Raw genomic sequence first — 21,060 nt, 5'->3', positions numbered from 1 at the left:
TCCAAGTTTCACTTCCATACATGGCTACACTCAATACAAATACTTTCAGAAACGACTTCCAGACACTTAAATCTAAACTCGATATTAACAAATTTTTCTTCTTCAGAAACGCTTTCCTTGCCATTGCCAGTCTACATTTTATATCCTCTCTACTTCGACCATCATCACTTATTTTGCTCCCCAAAGAGCAAAACTCCTTTACTACTTTAAGTGTCTCATTTCCTAATCTAATAGCCTCAGCATCACCCGTCTTTATTCGACTACATTCCATTATCCTCGTTTTGCTTTTGTTGATGTTCATCTTATACGCTCCTTTCAAGACACTGTCCATTCCGTTCAACTGCTCTTCCAAGTCGTTTGGTGTCTCTGACAGAATTACAATGTCATCGGCGAACCTCAATGTTTTTATTTCTTCTCCATGGATTTTAATACCTACTCCGAGTTTTTCTTTCGTTCCCTTTACTGCTTGCTCAATATACAGATTGAATAGCACTGGGTAGAGGCTACAACCCTGTCTCACTCCCTTCCCAACCACTGCTTCTCTTTCATGTCCCTCGACTCTTATAACTGCCATCTGGTTTCTGTACAAATTGTAAATAGCCTTTCGCTCCCTGTATTTTACCCCTGCCACCTTCAGAATTTGAAAGACAGTGTTCCAATCAACATTGTCAAAAGCTTTCTCTAAGTCTACAAATGCTAGAAACGTAGGTTTGCCTTTCCTTAATCTTTCTTCTGAGATAAGTCGTAAGATCAGTATTGCCTCAAGTGTTCTAACATTTCTACGGAATCCAGACTGATCTTCCCCGAGGCCGGCTTCTATCAGTTTTTCCAGTCGTCTGTAAAGAATTCGCGTTAGTATTTTGCATTTGTGACTTATTAATCTGATAAAAAAATGGGTCTGAGCACTATGGGACTCAACTGCTGTGGTCATAAGTCCCCTAGAACTTAGAACTACTTAAACCTAACTAACCGAAGGACATCACACACATCCATGCCCGAGGCAGGATTCGAACCTGCGACCGTAGCTGTCGTGCGGTTCGGGACTGTAGCGCCTTTAACCGCTCGGCCACTCCGGCCGGTTATTAATCTGATAGTTCGTTAATTTTCACATCGGTCAACACCTGCTTTCTTTGGGGTTGGAATTATTATATTATTCTTGACGTCTGAGGGTATTTCGACTGTCTCATACCATTGGCATGTTTATGCACTTTCATGAAAGGTAGCCGGAGAAGTGGATGACGCGCACGTAACTGATGCTGTAATAAACGACCACGAACTTCAAAAAATGGTTCAAATGGCTCTGAGCACTATGGGATTTAACATCTATGGTCATCAGTCCCCTAGAACTTCGAACTACTTAAACCTGACCAACCTAAGGACATCACACAACACCCAGTCATCACGAGGCAGAGAAAATCCCTAACCCCGCCGGGAATCGAACATGGGAACCCGGGCGCGGGAAGCGAGAACGCTACCGCACGACAACGAGCTGCGGACCCACGAACTGATACATCTGATACTGTACGATGAGTTACACTGTTCCGTCGGCCGCGGTGGCCGTGCGGTTCTGGCGCTGCAGTCCGGAACCGCGAGGCTGCTACGATCGCAGGTTCGAATCCTGCCTCGGGCTTGGGTGTGTGTGATGTCCTTAGTTAGTTAGGTTTAAGTAACCTAAGATGTTGAGTCCCATAGTGCTCAGAGCCATTCGGACCAATTTTACACTGTTCCACTGATGCGCCAGTGCCGAGGCGGACGCAGATCTATCGTGCAGTGCCATTTGGATGAGGTGTCGATCTTCTCGGGGACTAATCGGGGTGGTGCAGCCTAAGCCATCTCGTCGTGTTCTACAGCCCTCCGTGAATCACTCTACACAGACCTCTTACACTGCCGAAACACTTCGTCAGAAAAGAGCTGCGTTTTGCCGTATGCATGTGTCGCTTTCTAGACTGCCAATAATGCGCCATCTTTCCAACTCTCTGATTTGCCGCTAGGGTTCGCGCTTGCGTCTACGAGGCACCCTGCTCGTCTGCTCAGGCGACACTGACAAAGCGAGCCGCAGGCACGTTTTACCGGTTGGTGGTGTGGCACCGCGTTATTAATGTTGGCCTTAACCCCGCGGGCCTACATGGTTCAAATACTAATCAGTTATGCAGAACACATTAATGTGTATGTCCTGTGAATATAGACGTCCTGTCTCTAGTTGTTAAAGTTGTTAAGTTCCTGCTGAACTTAAGTGTACAACTTTCTTGATGCAATAATATCTTGATGCAGTCTGCGTCTCCTGGCCACCAAGAGCTGTTGCGTAACGATTTGATTCACTGATCCAGTTATATGGCTCCTTCCGTGTATAACGATTTTACGACTATGACATGTGGGGCCTGAAGATGGCATCAATCTAGTGCCGAAACTGGTAGCACATAAGAAGTTCATAAAATAAATTTCTACAATACATGCGGCTGTTGGTAAATCATTGCATAAGGAAATACATGCCAACCGTTGTCCCATGGTCCACAATGGATCGACGAACATGTTATAAGTGTATAATGTTAAGCTACGGCAGACTTCCTGGCCTTCAAAAGGCGAATGTGGCAATCATGTTGCACATATCTGACCAACACAAGCTTTCCGATTGTAACATGCTATTATATAGATTACTGCCTCCTGTAAACAGAGATTATCCTTTTAGTTGCCCTTTAGTGGTCAGACCATTCACACAGCTCGTGATAGTTCCGTGGAACATGACCAATATAATCGTTTTCAAACTTAGTAACCCTGCCAGAAAAGAGCATTGTAAGTGCACGGGACTCTCGGTGGGTTATTCTGGTACGAAAATCTTGGTCACGACGAGATTATCCTGGGATTCATTTATTAAGGAATTTATGGATATACGTTTGGCGAAATATTATTCGTGATGGCTGCTTCGATCTTTAAAAACAGGGCTCAATGATTTCCTTAATTTCTTCACAAACATAAAATTTTACTCCGAATGTCACGTCTACCGACAGTTAATTTCATTATTCTGACTTCCTAATTTGCGGCTTCATAATTCGGCAAAGGGCGTAGAGCAATTTCTTCGTTCCACATGCGCCTTCGCACTTCAGATTGAACATCATTTTACAGAGGCCGCTTAAATCGGCAGACGACGCTCATGTAGCTGAACCCTACGCGAATGCTCCACTGCGCTTGTTTTGTCTAATGTCAGCTGTGTGCGCGAGAAATCTCCAGCGTAACTCACCTAAAGAGCTCTGAATTGTCAGTCGAAATATCACGGCAAGATGTTGACGCCATCCAGCCACAATCGCGAGAACATCAAGGAATATTCAGTTTCCAGAATGAGATTTTCACTCTGCAGCGGAGTGTGCGCTGATATGAAACTTCCTGGCAGATTAAAACTGTGTGCCCGACCGAGACTCGAACTCGGGACCTTTGCCTTTCGGGGGCAACTGCTCTACCAACTGAGCTACCGAAGCACGACTCACGCCCGGTACTCACCGGTTTACTTCTGCCAGTACCTCGTCTCCTACCTTCCAAACTTTACAGAAGCTCTCCTGCGAACCTTGCAGAACTAGCACTCCTGAAAGAAAGGATATTGCGGAGACATGGCTTAGCCACAGCCTGGGGACTGTTTCCAGAATGAGATTTTCACTCTGCAGCGGAGTGTGCGCTGATATGAAACTTCCTGGCAGATTAAAACTGTGTGTCCGACCGAGACTCGACCTCGGGACGTTTGCCTTTCGCGGGCAAGTGCTCTACCAACTGAGCTACCGAAACACGACTCACACCCGGTACTCACAGCTTTATTCTGCCAGTACCTCGTCTCCTACCTTCCAAACTTTACAGAAGCTCTCCTGCGAACCTTGCAGAACTAGCACTCCTGAAAGAAAGGATATTGCGGAGACATGGCTTAGCCATAGCCTGCGGAATGTTTCCAGAATGAGATTTTCACTCTGCAGCGGAGTGTGCGCTGATATGAAACTTCCTGGGAGATTAAAACTGTGTGGCCGACCGAGACTCGAACTCGGGACCTTTGCCTTTCGCGGGCAACTGCTCTACCAACTGAGCTACCGAAGCACGATTCACGCCCGGTACTCACAGGTTTACTTCTGCCAGTACCTCGTCTCCTACCTTCCAAACTTTACAGAAGCTCTCCTGCGAACCATGCAGAGCTAGCACTCCCGAAAGACAGGATATTGCGGAGACATGGCTTAGCCTCAGCCTGGGGGATGTTTCCAGAATGAGATTTTCACTCTGCAGCGGAGTGTGCGCTGATATGAAACTTCCTGGCAGATTAAAACTGTGTGCCCGACCGAGACTCGAACTCGGGACCTTTGCCTTTCGCGGGCAACTGCTCTACCAACTGAGCTACCGAAGCACAACTCACGCCCGGTACTCACAGCTTTACTTCTGCCAGTACTTCGTCTCCAACTTTCCAAACTTTACAGAAGCTCTCCTGCGAGCTGTTGCGTAACGATTTGATTCACTGATCCAGTTATATGGCTCCTTCCGTGTATAATGATTTTACGACTATGACATGTGGGGCCTGAAGATGGCATCAATCTAGTGCCGAAACTGGTAGCACATAAGAAGTTCATAAAATAAATTTCTACAATACATGCGGCTGTTGGTAAATCATTGCATAAGGAAATACATGCCAACCGTTGTCCCATGGTCCACAATGGATCGACGAACATGTTATAAGTGTATAATGTTAAGCTACGGCAGACTTCCTGGCCTTCAAAAGGCGAATGTGGCAATCATGTTGCACATATCTGACCAACACAAGCTTTCCGATTGTAACATGCTATTATATAGATTACTGCCTCCTGTAAACAGAGATTATCCTTTTAGTTGCCCTTTAGTGGTCAGACCATTCACACAGCTCGTGATAGTTCCGTGGAACATGACCAATATAATCGTTTTCAAACTTAGTAACCCTGCCAGAAAAGAGCATTGTAAGTGCACGGGACTCTCGGTGGGTTATTCTGGTACGAAAATCTTGGTCACGACGAGATTATCCTGGGATTCATTTATTAAGGAATTTATGGATATACGTTTGGCGAAATATTATTCGTGATGGCTGCTTCGATCTTTAAAAACAGGGCTCAATGATTTCCTTAATTTCTTCACAAACATAAAATTTTACTCCGAATGTCACGTCTACCGACAGTTAATTTCATTATTCTGACTTCTTAATTTGCGGCTTCATAATTCGGCAAAGGGCGTAGAGCAATTTCTTCGTTCCACATGCGCCTTCGCACTTCAGATTGAACATCATTTTACAGAGGCCGCTTAAATCGGCAGACGACGCTCATGTAGCTGAACCCTACGCGAATGCTCCACTGCGCGTGTTTTGTCTAATGTCAGCTGTGTGCGCGAGAAATCTCCAGCGTAACTCACCTAAAGAGCTCTGAATTGTCAGTCGAAATATCACGGCAAGATGTTGACGCCATCCAGCCACAATCGCGAGAACATCAAGGAATATTCAGTTTCCAGAATGAGATTTTCACTCTGCAGCGGAGTGTGCGCTGATATGAAACTTCCTGGCAGATTAAAACTGTGTGCCCGACCGAGACTCGAACTCGGGACCTTTGCCTTTCGCGGGCAACTGCTCTACCAACTGAGCTACCGAAGCACGACTCACGCCCGGTACTCACAACTTTACTTCTGCCAGTGCCTCGTCTCTTACCTTCCAAACTTTACAGAAGCTCTCCTGCGAACCGTGCAGAACTAGCACTCCTGAAAGAAAGGATATTGCGGAGACATGGCTTAGCCATAGCCTGGGGGATGTTTCCAGAATGAGATTTTCACTCTGCAGCGGAGTGTGCGCTGATATGAAACTTCATGGCAGATTAAAACTTTGTGCCCGATCGAGACTCGAACTCAGGAGTGCTAGTTCTGCAAGGTTCGCAGGAGAGCTTCTGTAAAGTTTGGAAGGTAGGAGACGAGGTACTGGCAGAAGTATAGCTGTGAGTACCGGGCGTGAGTCGTGCTTCGGTACCTCAGTTAGTAGAGAACTTGCCCGCGAAAGGCAAAGGTCCCGAGTTCGAGTCTCGGTCGGGCACACAGTTTTCATCTGCCAGGAAGTTTCATATCAGCGCACACTCCACTGCAGAGTGAAAATCTCATTCTGGAAACATCCCCCAGGCTTTGGCTAAGCCATGTCTCCGCAATATCCTTTCTTTCAGGAGTGCTAGTTCTGCAAGTTTCGCAGGAGAGCTTCTGTAAAGTTCGGAAGGTTGGAGACGAGGTACTGGCAGAAGTAAAGCTGTGAGTACCGGGCGTGTGTCGTGCTTCGGTGGCTCAGTTGGTAGAGCACTTGCCCGCGAAAGGCAAAGGTCCCGAGTTCGAGTCTCGGTCGGGCACACAGTTGTAATCTGCCAGGAAGTTTCAATATTCAGTTTGTTTGCAAGACACTTTCTGCCTTCATGGTGCACATTGCAATACCAGCCGCACAGTACCGATGCAAGCAATTAGGAGAGCGAAAAGAAACACAGATAAAGTGGGGATTAGCTACGCCATTTTGTTAGAGCAGCTAAAGCGGCTTGCTACCGTACTGTGGCTCAGAGATACTTTTTACACAAGGACAACTGCTGTCCACTTGTAAGCAATAGCCGGCCGCTATGGCCGAGCGGTTCTAGGCGCTTCAGTCCGGAATCGCGCTGCTGATGCGTCGCTGGTTCGAACCCAGCCTCGGGCACGGATGTGTGTGATGTCCTTAGGTTAGTTAGGTTTAACTAGTTGTAAGTATAGGGGACTGATGACCTCAGATGTTAAGTCCCATAGTGCTTAGAGCCATTTGAAGCCATTTGTAAGCAATAAATTACTTACTAAAACATTATGACTACTCCTCCCCTACTTTTTGGATACGCCGTATAATGGAGATAATTATTAATAAAAACATATTTTGGAACAAATTTGCTCTATTAGTGTGAACAAGTATCCACTCAGTTTTATTTGTTTGTAGACCCACATACCTAAGGTCCCTTTGTAGGGAAGCAGCCTACTCACGCCGTAATAAATTCACATCAGTCTTTCCATTGTGTGCCAGCCTAGTCCGCTGTAACTTACTCTGACGTAATGAATGTTGCGCAATACTTTAAAAATCTGCCGGCCGGTGTGGCCGTGCGGTTAAAGGCGCTTCAGTCTGGAACCGCGTGACCGCTACGGTCGCAGGTTCGAATCCTGCCTCGGGCATGGATGTGTGTGATGTCCTTAGGTTAGTTAGGTTTAAGTAGTTCTAAGTTCTAGGCGACTGACGACCTCAGATGTTAAGTCGCATTGTGCTCAGAGCCATTTTGAGCCTTTAAAAATAAAGTAAACAACCTGAAACGGTTCTAGCATGTGAGGAGTAATACTAAATTAATATGTGTTGAATGTCAGTTCGATAACTTTAATCATTTTCGAAATTTTGACGTTTTTCTGTAAAAATCATTGGCGCAACAGAAAAGAGCTAAAGACTTAAAAATTTGTATTTAGATTCCTTTTTCATAATAATTTAGTAGGAACAGTACTCTGGATCTCACAAGTTAAAATGTTAGTGGAAATTCAGGATTTTCTGGATTTTGTATTAAAAATTAAGGAAGCGAGATTGATTAAGTAGGCTAATAAATAAGGCTAGGATGTTTATATTTAAGTAGATTGGAGATCCGCTATAATCATAAAGATGTGAGAAGTTTCAATTGAATAACTATAAAACTATAGAGATAGCGTATCTGCCAAGGGCAAGTTCAGAGCTCGTCTACTGCGTGTAGTGTAATTAAATTAATTCTCTCGCCCAAAATATTTTACTTAGCCACGTCAGACTTTTATTATGATTACTTACCTGTGTGCTGAATGCACATTTAAATTGAGAGCTTCATCGGCCATCAGCAAAGGAAGCAATGATTTATTCAATGACTTAAAGTGGTGCATTACTAGCCCAGCGGCTAGTGTGGAGAGCCGATTTGATTAGGCGTTCCCTTAGCCGTCTGCACCACGGCTTTATATATAAGAACGCTGCGCGAGAGAGGAAGGCCCCAGTTCTCTCCAGACGCTGACTAGCACACCATCTGTGTTGGGAGTCGCGTCGCGTCGGTATCATTGTTATAAACAGCCTCGGATGCCGTATTAAGTTACTCGGGATACGCGTAACCATGAAATCATTTTAGAGTGAAGTGTTAATTCTCGGATGACTTTAATTATCTATCTTCAGTGTGCGTATGTCGTGTTTTCACGTGCCATCGCGGGACAAACATTCTACCATTATTTAGCGTGGCGTTTGATGAACATTATCATCAAATTATGGCGAGCATTCATTTAAACCTTTAATTTGGACAGTTATAGTTGCATCAGGAAAGCGTTTCTCAAGAAGAGAAATTTGTTAACATCGAATATAGATTTAGGTGTCAGGAAGTCGTTTCTGAAAGTATTTGTATGGAGTGTAGCCATGTATGGAAGTGAGACATGGACGATAACTAGTTTGGACAAGAAGAGAATAGAAGCTTTCGAAATGTGGTGCTACAGAAGAATGCTGAAGATAAGGTGGGTAGATCACGTAACTAATGAGGAGGTATTGAATAGGATTGGGGAGAAGAGAAACTTGTGGCACAACTTGACTAGAAGAAGGGATCGGTTGGTAGGACATGTTCTGAGGCATCGAGGGATCACAAATTTAGCATTGGAGGGCAGCGTGGAGGGTAAAAATCGTAGAGGGAGACCAAGAGATCAATACACTAAGCAGGTTCAGAAGGATGTAGGTTGCAGTAGGTACTGGGAGATGAAGAAGCTTGCACAGGATAGAGTGGCATGGAGAGCTGCATCAAACCAGTCTCAGGACTGAAGACCACAACAACAACAACAGTTGCATCAGCACATTAGACTCTGAACTGCTCTGTTAGTCAGATTGTGTGGATTCTTTTTTTTTCATCTGCGACTTTCAGAATATAACGAAGTTTTTTTTCTCGATCGTTTTTGATTATGAATTCCAGACAATCTCCTAATTCCTGAGAGCTATAAGCTGTAGCCATAAGTATATTTCTCAGATGAAGTGGGCACTAGGAATTCTAATTACAGGCTTCACGTTTTTCTAATCACTTTCTGGTTGACAATATTGTAGTTACAGAGCCAGTGTTGAGAACGGCAAAAGACAGCATAAATAACAGGAACATTTATATAACAATTAATTCCACCTGCCGCCCCACATATGGTTAAACGGCAGGGAAATGCGGTGTTGCTACATTTAAAAACTAAATAATCCCTCCCTGCCGCCCCACACATTCTTCGGTGGGTTTCAGTACTACTTCACAGATAACGTTTTCGGTTTTGATATCTGTGGAACTACGAGTCGATTAGGAAAAGAACTTCCCGTCCGAGACGATGGTAGAGATCCACTGACGATATGGACCAACCTCCATTTCGAGAATCTTGGATGCAATGGAGTAGATGCGACATCATATTCCCCTGCGTGCTCATCAAATAGAATGAACCAGGAACGATGTATGGTGTTTTCGACGCACGCGGTGATATTTTTGATGGTTTCATTCACTCTTAAGGGAAGTGTTTTGGTGCGATCTTCAATAACACACAGCAAAAAATTAATAAAAAGGAATGAGTAACCTGTTTTGCAATGTTATTTAGAAACATTGTGACATCTTTGGCGACAAAATTCAGTTAAAGTCCAATGATGGCCTTATAAGACGAAACAGGGTTAACTCGACAGATTTATCTTGTAGAACCTTAGCAATTTAATGTTTTTCATTGCATAATTAACGAAACCTTGGGATACGAATTCTGATAAGCAAAATGTGTAACAACTCACACAGCTTTCCGTAAAAACGTCCCTCTCGCTTCGTTTGGATAATTATTAGTTGTAACAGTTTCCTATGCGGTGATTTGATTTGAGTAAGGGATAGTTAAAAGAAACAACACGCTTCATACAAATCTGATCTTGTTGCCTAAAACGAAAAGGGTATCTTTTCTTTACTAATATTAATGTTCTTCCATTTTAGGTGAAAAAAAGTGATATCATTCCATACCATTGACTTCGTTTATTGAGCAAGTTTGTAAAATACACCCTAACAATGATTAGAACCAATAACGCTCGTATTAGTGGTTAATTTAGCTCCACTTTCACACTGAAGTTTTCCATGCCTGTGCTGCTTTTCCAAAATAGGCTACCACGCTATAATAGTTTCCAGATCAGCTTCAATATTGTTCGATTGCTTATATGGGATGTTCCCATAAGAGCGTGCAAAAATTTAACACGACATATAGGATGCTTCACTGAACAATTTGAGGTACGGAAACGGGTTGGAGAGCTAGCTTGAAGAGATAAAAGGACTTAAGTCGCATTACTGTGTACTGTTTTATTTACATTAGTTAACACCAAATACCATCACTGACAAAGAGAACGTACCATACATACTGTATCTTACAAAATCTGCTGAAATTGACGCGCGTCAACTTCATTGCTAGCATGACATCGGCGAACAAGGTTCTGACGCACCCTGACAAATATCCCTGGTGCGTTTTGAATAACACATAGGCAGCTGCAATTCTGGCAACTAATTCCATCTCCGAATCCACTGGGGTCTCATATACGAGTGGCTGTAGATATCCCCATAGGATATAATCAAGAGATTCAGGTGAAGGGACCATGGAATGGTACCTCCCCATCCAATCGAGCGACCAGGAAATAATTACCACTACTGTTCCATGGTATTGTACTGTACGTCTTTGGATGGCACTGAGTAATGAACGGTTCCGTCGTTGACTGGTACCACGTTCTGTCATGGGGCAATGTAAATACGATACAACAGAGCCACCTTATGGACAAGTAAAGTAAAGAAAACTTGCGTCATGACTTCCTGGTAATCAGGCTCTTCTTCCTTGTTTACTTGCAGGAAATAAACAACGTGCTTGTAAATAGGCAGCATAGTACGTGTAAATTTGTACGCACGTTAGTTATGAATAATCTGGAAAACAATAAAACGGTGGACAAGTTTACTTTCATATTACCTTCAACTGTCATCTCCGACTCTTGGTTCACTATCTAAAACTGTTCAGTGGAACTTCTCTATGCCCTGTTACATTTTTGCACGTTCTGAACGGAAACACCTTGTATAGCCCATCAGTGGACGCTGCTGACAAGAATGTTAAGTTCAAGAACTGTTGCTTTCATGTGTAATTACGCTCATCCACGAATAAACTAATTTTTTACTCAATATTGCCTCAACATTAGACGGAAAACTTCGAAACTTATATTTTATCAACGTATGGAAATTGTTCATAATCTTGAAACTTCCTGGCAGATTAAAATTCTGTGCCAGACCGAGACTCGAACTCGGGACCTTTGCCTTTCGCGGGCAAGCGCTCTACCATCTGAGCTACCCAGGCACGACTCACGCCCAATCGGCAGAGGCAAAGGTCCCGAGTTCGAGTCTCGGTCCGGCACACAGTTTTCATCAGCCAGGAAGTTTCATATCAGCGCACACTCCGCTGCAGAGTGAAAATCTCATTCTGTTCATAATCTTTTATGCTACTCTATCGCGTACAACCGTCATACCACTACCGAGAGGCCCTTAAAATTTGGCCGTAAGGGCACAGCAGTCTGATCAGCAAGGTCGAAAATACGCTCAATGTCCTATGTCATAAAATAAAATTCCCTATTTTATTTGGTTCTTCGAGTGGGAAATCCGTACGACGCTGAAGTGGCACGGATTACATACTGCCCTGTTATTAAATGAATATTCTCCTGTGATGCAACATAACTGAAACGCAACGAGATACTAAGGGCGGCGCAATCTTCCAAGCATAACATACGCTGTCACGTCATTTATTATGTCGCTTCGGCTAAAAAGATGTGAGCATATGTTCCAAGGCTATCGTACAAGCCTAAACCGCAGGCATTCCTGACTCTAAGAAGAACTCTCGCTAGCAACGGATGGCGGGGGGCGAATATTTCATCTACCGCAAGCAAAGCTTCAGCTCAACTCTTGGGGGACCGTTGGTGCCATAAAATTACATCCAGCTTTATACTTCCTCATCCATCAAGTCTCGCATTTTTATTAAACGAGTGCCCCAGATGTTTACAAGGTTGTCAAAAAGCTTTAGTTACGTAAGACGCAAGCAATCTCTTTAAGAGCTTACCTCAACATGGGCGCATATTTTAATGAGAAGATTTTGAGAATGAAAACCTTGTGCAGCGAGTAAGTAATGCCTGTTTCCCTCTCAGGCGTCTTTCCCACTTCTCTCTCTCTCTCTCTCTCTCTCTCTCTGTCTCTCTTCCTCTCTCTCCGTCTTTCCCACTCGCTGCCTCTGACTCCCTATTCGTATGACGTTTACCCGTTTCTCATTAGTTCCGGATTACGTTGCTGCAAGGAGACTGAGATCTATTTTTGCTTTGAGCACTTCGCTTGGACAATATTGTGGTGAGCGATGGCCGCAAAAAAGCTGTGATGATCAACGGGAGCTGGAATTTGCGGCTCTGTCGTTCGTGTCTTTGGGTGGCGTTTTAATTAAATGGAATTGAACTTCTTACGTAGCTAGAATCTTGTTACCAATGGAACGAAATAAAAGTTTTACTACTCTTCATAGGTTCAGGAGCCGAAAAGTAGAATCGGACACTTCTGCAGCTGGGAAACAAAGCTGAAGCTGGAATACAAGACTTGAAGAAAATCTAATTATGCTTGCTGTAGAGTTAATGTGGATTTACTGTGCAGATTTCTTATCATTGATAGAAACAGTCACACGTTACTAAATGAAACTACGAATCTATGACTGTTTTTATCAACGAAATGTGTGTAGTAAATCCACAAGTAAGAAAGCATGGTTGTGTTGGTACAAAAGTTATTACCCACGATTCCAATGTAGGAATCTATTCCGGTTTCCAGAAACGAGGACAATGTCAGAGAAGAAGTAATAACTAGGAAAAAATTCTCATTAATTTGGAGTATATTAGTTCAGCAGCGTAACTAAGAAGTTATGACTGCTTTTATCAATGAAAGCTGTGTAGTAAATCCGCAAGTAAGAAAGAGTAGCGATGTTGATACACTAGTTATTTAACCGCGATTCCAATGTAGGAAACTATTCTGGTTACCAGACATGAGGACAGTATTAGAGAAGAAGTAATAACTAGCAAAAATACACATGCAGGCGGTGTACATTAGTTCAGCGGCAGTACTATAAAGACATCTCGCCATTCGTTTGCGTTATCTGTACATTTCTACTGTCAATTGTCTGTCAGTAGGAAGAGATTTGGTGGTGATGTCGGTGTGTGTGTGTGTGTGTGTGTGTGTGTGTCTGTGTGTGTGTGTGTGAGAGAGAGAGAGAGAGAGAGAGACAGAGAGAGAGAGAGAGTGAAAGCAATGTATTTGGATGATGCAGTAGAATCCCATTCAAGGCTTTGGTTTGCAGTTGTAGCACGTGTGTTACAGTCGGTCATATCATCCAGTATTCTGTGTGGAAGGCTGTGTATAAGTGACATGTCGTGTGGAAACGTACTATAACAGGTCATAAGAAAAGTCGACTCTGCAGATTGATACCGGGAACAGTTAAACGTTTCAAAACCTGGACCCATCTAGCGCAACGACGATGGAATTCCTGTCTCTGTATCACGATGCGTGTGTGGCCTATAAGGATCGTCCAAGTCTTGTGGCGTCGATGGTAGTGCCCCGAAACGAGCGACAATGCCTGTACAAGCTGGATCCACTCTGCTATTACGACAGTCGAGATGGCTGCCATTTTGGAAGCCCTGCTATTCGCACAGACAACCGCAGAAGACACAGTAGTCATAATCTCTGATAGTACGTCAGTCCTACAACGGATTAGAGAACTTCACAGTAGGTCTACCAACCCCACAGTTGCAGGAACCGCTCGGCGTTGTGTTTCGGGCGCAGAGTTACTGTCGTAACATCGTGATGGTATGGAAAGGCCGCTCTGAAATATCTGCAAATAAACAAGACAAACATCTCTACATATCCACAATGAGATTTTCACTCTGCAGCGGAGTGTGCGGTGATATGAAAATTCCTGGCAGATTAAAACTGTGTGTCCGACCGAGACTCGAACTCGGGACCTTTGCCTTTCGCGGACAAGCGCTCTACCATCTGAGCTACCGAAGCACGACTGACGCCCGGTACTCACAGATTTACTTCTGCCAGTATCTCGTCTCCCACCTTCCGAACTTTACAGAAGCTCTCCTGCGAAACTTGCAGAACTAGCACTCCTGAAAGAAAGGATATTGCGGAGACATGGCTTAGCCACAGCCTGGGGGAGGTTTCCAGAATGAGATTTTCACTCTGCAGCGGAGTGTGCGCTGATATGAAACTTCCTGGCAGATTAAAACTGTGTGCCCGACCGAGAAAGGCAAAGGTCCCGAGTTCGAGTCTCGGTCGGGCACACAGTTTTAATCTGCCAGGAAGTTTCATCTCTACATATTCTTAAATATTATAAAGGTCCTGTCAGGCTCTGAAAGCAGTTGTCGTCGGACTGGCAAGAGGAAGGGTTGTCGACATCTAAAATTAAAGGCAGTCACTACGCACTAATTCATCCCACGGTTGCCAGAGTACCATGGTATGATAAGACACAAACATCGAGGAGTCTCACGATAGCCACATACAGCATAAAATTAATCGTCGGAAGTTTAATAAGAACCGCTGTCGTCACCCCTCAATGTGTTTGAGGAGAGGATGGAGCCCATCACCATATATTCCTAAAATGTCCTCGGAACACGTATCACATGGACGTATTTGTAATTAATCTTGGGTTTCTTGGTCATCAGTTCCCAAGCAGCCACCAAACCTTGTTAGCATCCAACGATATAGCAACGTATAAAATACTGTACCAGTTCGTCAACAGTGCCAACATCCCATCCATTTATAGCTCCCAGCGGTGCTCATCTAATGCTGTTGGCGCTTAGCATACCAGGGGAATACCAATGCGCGATTACCTGAATATGTTCCAGTGTGCTGCTCAGTAGGATATGGAACGCTCTGCCTATAAATGTTTGTCACTACGTACCTCCTGGATGTGTGTATAAATGAATCGCTGTGTATCCATACACACGCCTGTTAATATCCAAATAAGTATCTTGCACGCTTATCTCATGTTCTTTCCAGATGGTAATTATAGATTTGTGCAAATATTCAATTCTACACTCCTGGAAATTGAAATAAGAACACCGTGAATTCATTGTCCCAGGAAGGGGAAACTTTATTGACACATTCCTGGGGTCAGATACATCACATGATCACACTGACAGAACCACAGGCACATAGACAAAGGCAACAGAGCATGCACAATGTCGGCACTAGTACAGTTTATATCCACCTTTCGAAGCAATGCAGGCTGCTATTCTCCCATGGAGACGATCGTAGAGATGCTGGATGTAGTCCTGTGGAACGGCTTGCCATGCCATTTCCATCTGGCGCCTCAGTTGGACCAGCGTTCGTGCTGGACGTGCAGACCGCGTGAGACGACGCTTCATCCAGTCCCAAACATGCTCATTGGGGGACAAATCCGGAGATCTTGCTGGCCAGGGTAGTTGACTTACACCTTCTAGAGCACGTTGGGTGGCACGGGATACATGCGGACGTGCATTGTCCTGTTGGAACAGCAAGTTCCCTTGCCGGTCTAGGAATGGTAGAACGATGGGTTCGATGACGGTTTGGATGTACCGTGCACTATTCAGTGTCCCCTCGACGATCACCAGTGGTGTACGACCAGTGTAGGAGATCGCTTCCCACACCATGATGCCGGGTGTTGGCCCTGTGTGCCTCGGTCGTATGCAGTCCTGATTGTGGCGTTCACCTGCACGGCGCCAAACACGCATACGACCTTCATTGGCACCAAGGCAGAAGCGACTCTCATCGCTGAAGACGACACGTCTCCATTCGTCCCTCCATTCACGCCTGTCGCGACACCACTGGAGGCGGGCTGCACGATGTTGGGGCGTGAGCGGAAGACGGCCTAACGGTGTGCGGGACCGTAGCCCAGCTTCATGGAGACGGTTGCGAATGGTCCTCGCCGATACCCCAGGAGCAACAGTGTCCCTAATTTGCTGGGAAGTGGCGGTGCGGTCCCCTACGGCACTGCGTAGGATCCTACGGTCTTGGCGTGCATCCGTGCGTCGCTGCGGTCCGGTCCCAGGTCGACGGGCACGTGCACCTTCCGCCGACCACTGGCGACAACATCGATGTACTGTGGAGACCTCACGCCCCACGTGTTGAGCAATTCGGCGGTACGTCCACCCGGCCTCCCGCATGCCAACTATACGCCCTCGCTCAAAGTCCGTCAACTGCACATACGGTTCACGTCCACGCTGTCGCGGCATGCTACCAGTGTTAAAGACTGCGATGGAGCTCCGTATGCCACGGCAAACTGGCTGACACTGACGGCGGCGGTGCACAAATGCTGCGCAGCTAGCGCCATTCGACGGCCAACACCGCGGTTCCTGGTGTGTCCGCTGTGCCGTGCGTGTGATCATTGCTTGTACAGCCCTCTCGCAGTGTCCGGAGCAAGTATGGTGGGTCTGAGACACCGGTGTCAATGTGTTCTTTTTTCCATTTCCAGGAGTGTATTTCCTCAGATTTTGAAGTAATTCTTACAGGACAAAATAAAAGAAAATTTAATTGGAAGTTTAGGTACATAGTCATTAATATGGGTTGAAATGGATACATCCCACATGTGTACCAACGGAGCTTTATGGTCTCTTATTGTCTTACCACTAGTGTTTTTATAACGTACTATTTATGCATATGCTCTGTTACATTTTCGTCACGTTTCTGCAAACTGTGAATGTAAAATATCATTACATTGGAATATGTCGTTGTTGAGCTTATGTAACATCGTACCAGGCTACGATTTAAACTGGTGTATACTCTGAAGTGTCAAAAAACCTATGTGAGTTGTTGAGATGGCTACATTGGCACTTTCCGAAAGCCAGTAAATTAAAAAAGAAAGCGGCATATTTGCCAGACTTTGTGGCATGACCGTACTATTCACTGTTCGCTAAAGCAGGCAGCTTTTGCAGGACACTGAGAAGTTATAATGATATAGTAGATGGAATATACTTCCTTTTGGAATTTACTTTGCAAGCTTGACTGCCCGTTGTTAAACATGGTAAGGTTTTCTGATTTGTTAGGCCTCGTGACATTTGTCTTCAGACTCCTCCAATACTCGTTTCGACGCCTCTGCTGGGATCTTCTTCTGGAGTGTTCTGGTGTTCCAGAATGATGGAACACTGTCTAAAAACAGTAATACATTCACGTATAAAATGCTCTATTCCAGAAGTTTTTCGCGGAAGTGGAATGACGGAACAGCATTCTTGAGGTTGCCATTGGTGGTCCGTCATAAACGGGTAAATACTGTTAGCAGATAGTGAAGCATAGGGAACTGTTAGCAAATATTACCGTTATTGAGCCTCGAACATGGCATCCTGATATACATTTAGATTCCTTGGCGAACCTGCTTGCTTGCAGTATCTACGCGATGACAACGGTCCACCAAAAGAAGCATGAAAATTTTTTTCTAGTAACTCCAGTTAAAAGTGCGATGAAACTGCCTTTTGTAAGTGGATGTGGCACTGATTTTCGACAACCTTATGACATTTACTCTTTCTGTTTGACAAGGGCTACAAGAAATTACCTGAAAGGGCATCACGAAAATTTCGTCTGCAGTACAGACAGTGGTGTGCATCAATGGACAAAGTTCAAGAGTATCGTACAACACGATTCAGACAAGTTTGCCCATAGAATAATTGTGAAGTATGGAATAGACGCAACTTGGTTCGCTAGCTGTCGCAGGAACCTACTACGAAAGCAAAGAGAGCTTCACTGCAAATTTAAACATAGCCAAATCCTCACAGGTAGACGGAACTTGAAAGAATCCAAATTAGCGTAAGGAGGGCTATGCGTGAATTATACAACGAAAACAAAACTAAAATTCTAGCTGTCAACTTCTGGTCCTATTTCAAATCAGTAAACGGATCGAAGCCCACACACCCTTTGGCCACAATGGGACTGAAACAGATAATGACACAGAAAAGCCCGAAATACTGAACGTCTTTCTCCAAAACTGCTTCACAGAGGAAGATCACATTCTACTTCCTCCTTTAAAACGTTGCATGGACAGCAAAATCACAGACATCGAAATAAGTCACCAAGGGACAGAAAAGCAACTGAATTCGCTCAAAGAGGCAACGCCACCTGAGCCGACGAGATACTCCTTCACAGAGTATGCAAATGACCTGGCCCACTTCTAGCAGCAGTGCTTCACAAACGAAGCGTTCCTAACGAATGGAAAGAAGAGAAGTCTTCAGGAAGTGTAATCGTACAGACGCAAAAAACTGTAAGCTTATATCTCTGACGTCAGTCTGTTGTAGTATTTTAGAACGTTTATTAAGCTCAGGTGCTACGAGATTTCTTTACTCCAAAAATCTCCGCTGTAGGAACCAACATGGGTTCCGAAAACAGACATAGTGTAAAAGCGAGCTCGCTGTGTGGGTCCACGAGAAAGCAGTAGGCACAGGCGCTTGATACCATGTTTCTTGGCTTCCGAAAGGTTTTCTACACGGTTCCAAATGGCCGCCTAACCAACAGAATACCAACATAAGGAATATCACACCACCTGTGACAGGGTTCAAGAGTTTCTAGAAAACAGAACACAGCATGTAATTCTAAAAGTAGAGAATTCTTCAGACGTAAAATGATTTCGGGCGTTCGCAAGGGGAATCTTATGGTGCCATTGTATAAGAGGGTCGTTCATTAGATAATGCCCCACTTTTTTTTTAAATCGCCATTAATATACATAGACAAACTGTAACGTCCCCTTAGAAAAATTATACTGGACTGAGCTTAAGCTGACACACAATATTTTTTAGCGCAAAGCAATCTGACGTTCAGAAATCCCTACAAAGGAATGGCTCTGACTAACATTAACCTGTACCTTTCACAAATCACTTACCTCACAAAAATCTTCGTTATTCAAGTTACTGCAATACAGCGAGCGCCACTACTGCCAGCTAAATAAAAGATTCAAACTACAGAAGGCACTAACTACTGATAGGCATAGTTAGCAAATGAAAGATTTTAATAGAGAACAAACAATGTATTTATCTTAATATGGTTGAAAAACCATAATATACATGTTCATGACATCCAGTCTTACAAATTTCTAAACTCCGCCATCTCTCTCCCCACATCCACCATTGCTGGCGGCTCACCTCCAACTGCGCAACGCTACGCGCTGTTCACATCCAGCTGCCGCTGCCCAACACTACAATGGCAGACAACAATGCAAACTAGCCACAGACTGCACACAGCACAGCCAGTGATTTTCATACAGAGCGCTACGTAACGTTGCCAATACGAAAACATAAACAGCCTACTTACATAGCCCCCTATGTAACGTCCCCTTAGAAAAATTATACTGGACTGAGCTTAAGCTGACACACAATATTTTTTAGCGCAAAGCAATCTGACGTTCAGAAATCCCTACAAAGGAATGGCTCTGACTAACATTAACCTGTACCTTTCACAAATCACTTACCTCACAAAAATCTTCGTTATTCAAGTTACTGCAATACAGCGAGCGCCACTACTGCCAGCTAAATAAAAGATTCAAACTACAGAAGGCACTAACTACTGATAGGCATAGTTAGCAAATGAAAGATTTTAATAGAGAACAAACAATGTATTTATCTTAATATGGTTGAAAAACCATAATATACATGTTCATGACATCCAGTCTTACAAATTTCTAAACTCCGCCATCTCTCTCCCCACATCCACCATTGCTGGCGGCTCACCTCCAACTGCGCAACGCTACGCGCTGTTCACATCCAGCTGCCGCTGCCCAACACTACAATGGCAGACAACAATGCAAACTAGCCACAGACTGCACACAGCACAGCCAGTGATTTTCATACAGAGCGCTACGTAACGTTGCCAATACGAAAACATAAACAGCCTACTTACATAGCCCCCTATGTAACGTCCCCTTAGAAAAATTATACTGGACTGAGCTTAAGCTGACACACAATATTTTTTAGCGCAAAGCAATCTGACGTTCAGAAATCCCTACAAAGGAATGGCTCTGACTAACATTAACCTGTACCTTTCACAAATCACTTACCTCACAAAAATCTTCGTTATTCAAGTTACTGCAATACAGCGAGCGCCACTACTGCCAGCTAAATAAAAGATTCAAACTACAGAAGGCACTAACTACTGAAAGGCATAGTTAGCAAATGAAAGATTTTAATACAGAACAAACAATGTATTTACCTTAATATAGTTGAAAAACCATAATATACATCTTCATGACATCCAGTCTTACAAATTTCCAAACTCCGCCATCTCTCTCCCCACATCCACCACTGCTGGCGGCTCACCTCCAACTGCGGAACGCTACGCGCTGTTCACATCCAGCTGCCGCTGCCCAACACTACAATGGCAGACAACAATGCAAACTAGCCACAGACTGCACACAGCACAGCCAGTGATTTTCATACAGAGCGCTACGTAACGTTGCCAATAAGAAAACATAAACAGCCTACTTACAAAACGTCCTCGTTGGTGCCTCCATTTACTGTTTGTTCTGTGCGCTGATGAAGTATCGAACTGTTTTGGCAGATGGCGTCTACAATACGACTCATGTTACAAGCACCGTGCTTTTATTGAATTCTTGGTTGCAGAAAAAGAAACCATGGTGAACATCTGTAAACGTTTGTATGCAGTGTACGGCGATGCCGCGGTTGTTAGGAGTACAGTTGGGAGATGGGTAAAGGAAGTTACAGCCCCAGGAAATGCAGAAACAGAGCTCCATGATCAGACACGCTCGGGACGTCCTGTCACATCCACTGCTCCATACATGCTGAATCGTGCGGATACAATTATTCATGCCGGCTGGTGCATCACAAGTCGACAGTTGGCTCTACAGTTGTCGGTTAGCATTGGAAGTGCGTCTTCAATGATCGAGACTCTCGGATATTCAGAGAGGTGCTAACGATGGGTTCCCCGAATGCTCACGCGGGACCACAAGATTGAAAGAAAGGTCGTTCCATCTGAATCGTTGGAGCGTTCT

At 44.4% G+C, this 21,060-nt stretch overlaps 1 protein-coding gene and 3 non-coding genes across 4 annotated transcripts in view; 1 reads left to right on the top strand and 3 right to left on the bottom strand.

The window, feature by feature from the left end:
- The window catches only part of LOC126092414 (lachesin-like), a 348,672-nt gene that overhangs the window by 47,631 nt on the left and 279,981 nt on the right, over window positions 1-21,060 (top strand). The gene's annotated exons all lie outside the window — the stretch shown is intronic.
- Window positions 3,397-3,471, bottom strand: Trnas-cga (transfer RNA serine (anticodon CGA)). Its single transcript has one exon. It is a non-coding gene; the product is annotated as a tRNA-Ser (tRNA).
- On the bottom strand, window positions 4,299-4,373 carry Trnas-cga (transfer RNA serine (anticodon CGA)). Its single transcript has one exon. It is a non-coding gene; the product is annotated as a tRNA-Ser (tRNA).
- Window positions 5,559-5,633, bottom strand: Trnas-cga (transfer RNA serine (anticodon CGA)). Its single transcript has one exon. It is a non-coding gene; the product is annotated as a tRNA-Ser (tRNA).

Source organism: Schistocerca cancellata, chromosome 7 (genome assembly GCF_023864275.1).
Source record: "Schistocerca cancellata isolate TAMUIC-IGC-003103 chromosome 7, iqSchCanc2.1, whole genome shotgun sequence".
NCBI classification, from domain to species: Eukaryota; Metazoa; Arthropoda; class Insecta; order Orthoptera; family Acrididae; genus Schistocerca; species Schistocerca cancellata.
This window is presented reverse-complemented; position numbering and strand designations above follow the sequence as displayed.